The sequence below is a fragment of the Ostrea edulis genome, chromosome 3 (genome assembly GCF_947568905.1).
Source record: "Ostrea edulis chromosome 3, xbOstEdul1.1, whole genome shotgun sequence".
Taxonomy (NCBI): Eukaryota; Metazoa; Mollusca; class Bivalvia; order Ostreida; family Ostreidae; genus Ostrea; species Ostrea edulis.
In genome coordinates, this window is record NC_079166.1 from 79597314 (window position 1) to 79606321 (window position 9008).

Sequence of the window (9008 nt, forward strand, 5' to 3'; positions counted from 1 at the left end):
ACCTTAATAATAATAAACAGTAGAATCACTATAAGGTCTTCCGTCTGGAACGGAAGACCTTAATAATAATAATAACTAGTTCTAATTGTAATGGGGACCGTTGCATATGTTCCCCAAACCTCCCCCAATTAAAAAGTGATGTTATTGTAAACCTATAGCAAAAAATCATTTTATTTTAGCCTTTAATTACATGTACTATGTTCAATATGGTCATTTCGGTATCACATGTGCACGCGTGTATGATTCTGCACTTTTGTTGATATCATTCAACAGGCCTTTGTATCATATACCCACAGTATGAAGTTCATAACGTTTCCATCAAATATAAGGAAGTTATAGCGATTTTAAAATCGTCCAATCAGAATTCAGCACACGTGCATACACGTACTGAGCAGTAATGTTAACCGCAGCAATTTGTAAGGAGTACCAAGACACAACTAGAACCTCAAAATTAAAAGAATTTGATAAAAAACAAAAAAGGTATCGTCCTGAAAAAAAAAGATTTGAAAGGCGATGCACGCGCATGCGCGTATGTGTTGACATTTTTTATTACCCCAAAATATAGATACACATATTATCTACCTATGCTGTGAATATCAACTCACACTCTTCATTCATAAGAGAGTTACAGACGTTTTAGTATTATCCAATCAAATTAAAGCGCACGTGCATGCGCCTGCAGATTGGTAATTTTGACCTTGCAGATCAGTTAAGGATCTTAATGTCAACCTATGATATGAATATCAAACCATTTCAATGAAAAACAAAAAAGTTAGGCTGATTACAAAGTCACTGTACGAAAATTTGTGATGCACGTACATGCGCATGCACGCGCGTGCAGACAAAATGAATATCATTTTTCACATCTACAAATGATATACTATCATCCTATCAAGGTTTCATATCGATCCCGTGTGAATTTCGATTTCGTAAATTTTCTACCAAAATTGCAATGCACGTGCGCGCGCGTGCATGCATGTGCAGACAAAATGAATATCGTTTTGCACATATACAAACGCTATACTATCATCCTGGAAAGTTTCATATTGATCCCTTTTGTAGTTTCTGAGAACACTCCCGGACAAAAAAGTCCGGAGAAAAATAAGAATAATAATAATAATAACTAGACACGATCTCGTTGCGAGCAACGAATAGGTCTTCCGTCCGATTTGTTGATGCACTCGGAGTTAAAAAAAAAAGACAAATGAGTCCCAATTTAGTTTCCGACTTTAAGACACTTTAGATATAATCAATTTTTCATATCATAAGCTTCTGAAGCAAAGTTGCGGTGAAATTCGTTTGAAATTCGACTCTCCAGGCGAGCCATAAGGCCCACGGGCCTATTTCTTGATGTCATTTGTTAGCCCTCTATAGACTCAACAACTTTAGTTCTATATGTCTTTACAAAATATTTACCTGTAAAAAGTTATTGAGATCGACCGATATCGACAAAAAATCGACTCTACAGGCGAGCCATTAGGACCATAGGCCTATTTCGTGATATCAATTGATAGATCTCGATAAACTGAACAACTTTTGTTCAATATGTTTTTACAAAATATTTACCAGTTACAAGTTTTTGAAATCGACTGATATCGACAAAAATCGACTCTACAGGCGAGCCATGAGGCCCACAGACCCATTTCTTGATACCGTTCAATAGATCTCGATAAACTGAACAACTTTTGTTCAATATGTCCTAACAAAATATTTACCAGTAAAAAGTTATGGAGTTCGATTGATATCGACAAAAAATCGAATCTCTAGGCGAGCCATAAGGCCCACGGGCCCATTATTGGATACCAGTCGATAGACTTGATAAAGTGAACAATTTTTGTTTTATATATCTTTAAAAAATATTTACCAGTAAAAAGTTATTGAAATCGACTGATAGCGAAAAAAATCGACTCTCAAGGCGAGCTGTTAGGCTAGTGGGCCTATTTCTTGAGATGAAGCGATAAATCTCGATAAACTGAACAACTTTTCTTCAATATGTCTTAACAAAATATTTACAAGTAAAAAGTGACGGAGATTGACTAATATCGACAGAAATTCGACTCTACAGGTGAGCTAAAATGTCCGCGGGCCTATTTCTTGATATCAGTCCACAGATCTCGATAAACTGAACAACTTTTGTTCTACATGTTTTAACAAAATATTTACCAGTAAAACGTTATTGATATCGACAGTATCGACGGAAATTCGACTTACCAGGTGAGCCAAAAGGCTCGCAGGCCTATTTTTGATATAGTTCAATAGAACTCGATAAACTGAACAACTTTTGTTCTACATGTCTTTACAAAATATTTATTGGTAAAAAGTTACCGATATCGACTGATATCGACAAAAAACCGACGCTTCAGGCGAGCCATGAAGCCCTTATTACGTAACATACATTACCTACTTTTTGATTTAATGAGATCAAGCTCGTTGAGATGAACATTTCCGCTTCTATGACTTATTACAAAATATTAATAGTTTCTGAGATATTCTCATAAACCTTTGGACCCTTCTGGGCCCCTAATTTAAAGGGTCAGCCCCTTTAGCTTGATATTGTAAGAAAGGTCATGACATTTCAAACATTTTTTGTTCAACAAGTATTTAGAAATTCTTTACCGTTCTCGAGTTATTTCTAGAAGTAATTTTTAGGGGCCAAACTGTAGCTCCCTAACGGGGCCACATAGGGTAAAAACGAAATATGCATATTGTTCAGATCATCATTCTGAACAACTTTTGTTCTTTATTGCTTTTCAAAATATTTGTCGTTTTCGAGATACAAGGGGTAAAATTTTTATGGTTTTGGCCCTTAAAATCCCTTATTACGTATCATATGACCTAAATTTTTATATGAATAGATTTGGATTGTTGAGATGAACATTTTTTGTTCTTTGACTTATACCAAAATATTAACGATTTTTGAGATATTTGATCTAGACTTTGAGCCCTTCTAGATCCCTAATTTAAGGGGCTATCCTCTAAATCATGATATTTTCGAAAAGATCTCGTAAATGTGCACAACTTTTGTTCTACATGTCTTAACAAAATATTTGCAAGAAAAAAGATATTGGAGATCAAAGGTCAAAAATCGCCGAAATCGGCGAAAAATTTTGGCATCCATTTTTTCAGGTCCAGGCGAGCTTTTAGGCAAATCGCCTCCGGTAAAATCGAATCCCCCACAAATCTTCTAAAATGTTTACTCTATCTTGTGTAGAAATTTCAAGACTCTAGCTTCAAAACTAACGGAGGAGATGTGTGGACAACAAGGCCCTTCAAAAAGTCATTAAAAGAGAGATAACTCCTGACCGGAAGTGACGTCAAGCACGAAATTTTGCAAGCAAAGTCTCGTCACCAAAAGACATCTTTCCTGAAAATTTCGTGAAAATCGATCAAGAAATGGCTGAGAAAAACGCGTGTACTACCAAGGAAAATAATAATAATAATAATAACTAGTGATCCTAATTGTTCGCGAACAATTAGAGGGCTTCCCACCTTCTAGCGGTTTTTCAGTAGTGTTGAAATGCTAAAAGCCCCCCCCCCCCCCTCCTTACCCACCCCACCCTCACCAAAAAAAAAATGGATTTGGCTTGAAAAGAAATTCAAATTTGCCGCCTTGAGTGTTGTAGTGTTGGAGATTAAGGCCTTGGTTTCGCACGATAGTACCGGTCAAATATTTGAAAAAAAGGGGTGTGAGTGTTGCATAGCTGGCACATATCAGGTAAAAGTGTAATAGGACTTGTACAGGTGTTTGGGGTGACTTTAGACCTGTTAGATGTGATATTTGGAGGTGCAAAGAAACCGGATGTAACATTTTCCTAGATTGTAACTGCTCGTGCATGCTGGGAGTCTACAAGCCTCATGTTGATGTTGTGAAGATGCACTGGATTTTACCGTGTGTGTTGTGGATTGTGGAATTGAATGTACAGTTTGTAATGGCTCATCCTATGTGTTCTAATTCACGGAGACAATGTCTTTCAGTCATTTCACCCAAGGAGGCATGCATATACGGATTGATAGGCTTTGATAACAAACAACCAAAATGGCGGCCGGACTGAATTAGAAAGTGTCTGAGTGCATGTAGGATATCTGAACGGATAATAGGAGTACTGCATCCCATTTGATCCTGCAGGTAAGTGTTTATTTGTTTACAATGACAGTCGGGATGGAATGTCAATGAGTTCAACTGTCGAGTAAAGTTGCATCATCATTATCATAAAAAACTTAGTCTTTATGTTGATGCAGGCAGACAATTGAATCTGGCCTATGTCTTTTCATGAATGTAAATGGAATTCATGTTTGATTGACAAGACAGTCAAGAAATGGAAGAAATGGGTGTAGGTCAGATGTGTAGGTGTAGGTCAGATTAGCTAGAATCCTGTAATTGTTGCATGGCATGAAACCGGTCAAAATAGTGTATTGAAACAGCTGATCACAGACAGATCACTTGAAGGGTGGGGGATTTCTTCCTTGGGGACGACAGGCGTGATGGGTGGGTTGGCCTTACTCGTGGAGACTGGCCCCTGGATGCGTGACCTTGACCTTTGACCTTGACCCACTTTCAAGGTCAAACCTCAAAAACACATGGGGAGAAAGTGTGACCTTGACCTTTGACCTTGACCTCATTTTGAAGGTAAAAGGTCATCGATCTTAAAGCAAGTGGCCCCATGTCTCTATCTATATTAATATAAAAGTTATAGGCTTAGATAATGATATTGGAGACTTTCAGGGGCAATAACTATGCTTAAGGGTTTTCGTATCCCTTTGATTATTTTTTCTTTGCAAGAGGGTTTTACTGTGAATTCATTAGCGAAGGTTTCGTGTCTCTATGACTTTCCGTTAAGTAGGAGTAGCGATAACAAGGTTTTCGACGCGAGTCTCCGAAATTCACAGAAGGGTCAAAGTTGAAAGTTGTAATGCATACTATCAAAACCAATCAAGAAGTCAATACTTACCCATATAATATTTCAACGCTATCTTAAGCAGGAAAGAGAGTATAAAAAGTGCTATTTTTTCCTCTTTTCTGATGACCTTGACCTTTGACCTTGACCTAATTTTCAAGGTCAAAGGTCACCGATCCTATTCCAGTTGGTCCCATGTCTTTACGACAAACCGTTCTCAAGCTCGACATGTTTTACGAATAAATCGCAAAACATAAAGAGGCATTAACTCCCTTTAAGGGACATCGAATCCCTTCATTTTAAATTCTTCGCTTCTACTAATTACCCTCTATGTTTTAGAAAAGGTTTCATCCTCCTATCATTTACGGTTACAAAGTAAAAGCGCTAACAATGATTTCTGCGAAAGGTCCATTAACTCCGTAAGGGGTCAAAGTTCAGTTACGCAGGGTGAACTGTATTCGTTTCTCAAGAAGTACTATATGATGGACTATAAAGTTTTTCAATAAGTCTTAAGACGAAAATTTTTTTTGACGGCAGGAAAATAATAAACAGAACAATAACAATAGGACTTTCCACAGAAAGGTGGAAAGCCCTAATAATGAAGAAGAAGAACGCGAACAATAATAGTAAGGTCTTCCGCAGGAGACGGAAGACCTTAATAATAATAAAGAAGAAGAACGCGAACAATAATAGTAAGGTCTTCCACAGGAGACGGAAGACCTTAACTAGAAACTCATTACTAGTAATGAGTAGGTCTTCCGTTTGAACACTTCCGGTACACAGCTTTCTGTTCTTACGAGAATCATTCAAATATATTAGAGAATGTGCCTTTTCAAGACATGAGAGGAGTGTTAATGAAGTTTTCACCCATTTCTCTTAACTTCCGGTGACGGCCGGAAGTAATGTTCAGATGTGTTTTCCCATCAACCATAGCGACTCTCTATTGTCTATATTCCCTGAAAGTTTCACGTCTCTATTTGAAAGAGTTCTCAAGAAAAAGAAGCAGACTAAAGAAAGAAAAAGTAGTGGTTTACTACCGACCGGAAAGGAATTTTGAAAAATAAAATTGTCTTAACTCAAGGTGTTGATAATGTTCTTAAGATATTTGAAAATCATATTAAACACCTGAAATATAAACGAGATTTATGGGGGGCACAAAGACGAAATATATAAGAGTATTTTATCGAGAAACCGGAAGTAGCCGTTTTGACTAACGACGGGGTCAACATTCTTTGAATACTTTGAAAGAGACTTAATAAACTAGTGTAGGTTTCAATTTAAAAGAAAACGTTTGAAATTAGTGATTCTCTCAATCACTTCCGGTTACGACCGGAAGTGATAACAAAAAACAAATTATTGTGCATGCACTATACAATCGAGAGATCTATAATACCTGAAAGTTTCATTTGTTCCTCTTTAGTCGTTTTTGAGATTACCCCCGGACAAGATGATTTTTTGAAAAATGGAAATTGGACATATCTTACGAACGGAAGTAGATTTTCTATAAATGAAAGATCGTGTCTAAGGGTACTACAATTCTCTATCATCTTAATAATTGGCAAGAAAATCCTTTCAGTCATCTCCGAGAAATCGTGTTGAAAAACGTTTCAATACAGTAAATTTTCAACCACTTCCTGTTGAAACCGGAAGTGACGTACACTCATATACAAAATATGCTTAAGATGGACCATCGCAAATCTATAACCCCTGCAAGTTTCAAGTGTATATCTATACTCGTTCCGGAGATATCAGGGAAACAAAGTCTGAATTTGTCCACACCATATCTAACGACCGGAAGTGAATTTTACAAAAATATTTGACGTGACTCTAGATATTTATAGTGACTATAATATATGTAAAACTCAACTCCTTAACTTGTTTCATGACCGAGATTTATGGCACTGAAAAATGAGAGAATGATTGGTCTTTCTTTGATATAACCGGAAGTTGGATATTCAACTTCCGGTGGGGTCAAATTTTTTTGAGAATAAAAACGAGACCTAGTAAACCGATATAGGTTTCAATTTGAAACAAAAAAGTTTGAAATTGATGATTCATTTAAGCACTTCCGGTGACGACCGGAAGTGACAGCTACAAAAAATATTACGTGCATGCACCATAGAGAAAATATATCTATCATCCCTGAAAGTTTCATTCGATTATCTTTAGTGGTTTTCAAGTTTACCCCCGGACAAAGTTTCTTTCAAAAACCGGAAAATCGGACGTATCTGACGAACGGAAGTGAATTTTGAAAAAATGAAAAAAAGGCCTCTAGGTACCATCGTTGTCTATAATCTGTGAAAGTTTCAGGAAAATCCATCCAACGGTCTCGGAGACGAAAGGGGAAAAAAATAATAATAATAAACAGTAGAATCACTAGAAGGTCTTCCGTTGGTAACGGAAGACCTTAACTAGAAACTTGTTGTCATGGCACCAAGAAGGTCTTCCGTTCTTTCCGTGTCCAGTAGATAACCTTAAATTCTCCATTTGTTATCAAGTGGGAAAAAAATATTCGAGTAATCTAGGGGATTGAACCCGGGTCGCCCGCATGAAAATCCACTACGCTAACCATTAGGCTAGCGAGGACCTCGCTTCAAAATGAAAATTACGAATATCTAGAGTTTGGTTTGATCAATTTAAAAACAAATATCATATTCAGCATTCTATAAAGAGTCTCTATTTATCTTACCTTTATCAAAGAAAAACATTAAAAAACAGAAAAGTTGAAAAAATTCAGTTTTTAAATTCGCTTCCGGTAGCGACCGGAAGTGATGACGACGTACGAAATAGTGATTCTGCAAATCTATAAGTCATATTCTATCATCTCTAATAAGTCTCCAGTTCATATCTTTAGCCCTTCCTGTAGATCATTCGCAGACAAAGTTCCATTTGAAAATCAGGAAATTGTCCATAACTTGGAACTGAAATGAAATTTTCCCAATTATTTTTGTGATAAACAAAGTTCATAATATAATGCATTTTTCCTGAAAGTTTCACTGAAAACCACTGTATAGTTTTCGAGAAAACTCCTGCACAAAATTTGGTCAAAATAATAATAATAACTAGTAATCCTAATTGTTCGCGAACAATTAGAGGGCTTTCCACCTACAATGATTTAAAAAAGATATTTAAGAATATTTAAGATGATGTACGAAACTCATAATGACCAAGAAAATTTAATTAATCAATTTCACGATGACTTTGACCTTTGACCTTGACCTCATTTTGAAGGTCAAAGGTCATCGGTCTTAATGCAAGTGATCCCATGTCTCTATCTATATTAATGTAAAAGCTATAAGCTTAAAAATGTTAATCAAGACATTCAGGGGCATTAATTTGTTTAGAGGTTTTCGGTTACTTTCGGTTTGCTTATCAATGCTAAAAATACTTTGAAAGTCGTTGAAAATGGAAAAAATTAATTTTGATGATGATCTTGACCTTTGTCCTTGACCTCATTTTGAAGGTCAAAGGTCATCGGTCTTAATGCCAGTGGTCCCATGTCTCTATCTATATTAATATAAAAGTTATAGGCTTAGATAATGATATTGGAGACTTTCAGGGGCAATAACTAAGCTTAAGGGCTTTCGTATCCCTTTGATTATTTTTTCTTTGCAAGAGGGTTTTACTGTGAATTCATTAGCGAAAGTTTCGTGTCTCTATGACTTTCCGTTAAGTAGGAGTAGCGATAACAAGGTTTTCGACAGGAGTCTCCGAAATTCACAGAAGGGTCAAAATTCAAAGTTGTAAAGCATACTATCAAAACCAATCAAGAAGACAATACTTACCCATATAATATTTCAACGCTATCTTAAGCAGGAAAGAGAGTATAAAAAGTGCTATTTTTTCCTCTTTTCTGATGACCTTGACCTTTGACCTTGACCTAATTTTCAAGGTCAAAGGTCACCGATCCTATTCCAGTTGGTCCCATGTCTCTACGACAAACTGTTTTCAACCTCGACATGTTTTATGAATAAATCGCAAAACATAAAGATGCATTAACTCCCTTTAGGGGACACCGAATCCCTTCATTTTAAATTCTTCGCTTCTACTAATTACCCTCTATGTTTTAGAAAAGGTTTCATCCTCGTATCATTTACGGTTACAAAGTAGAAG

At 36.4% G+C, this 9008-nt stretch overlaps 1 protein-coding gene across 1 annotated transcript in view; it reads right to left on the reverse strand.

The window, feature by feature from the left end:
• The window catches only part of LOC125676169 (probable serine/threonine-protein kinase pats1), a 225785-nt gene that overhangs the window by 114099 nt on the left and 102678 nt on the right, over positions 1–9008 (reverse strand). The gene's annotated exons all lie outside the window — the stretch shown is intronic.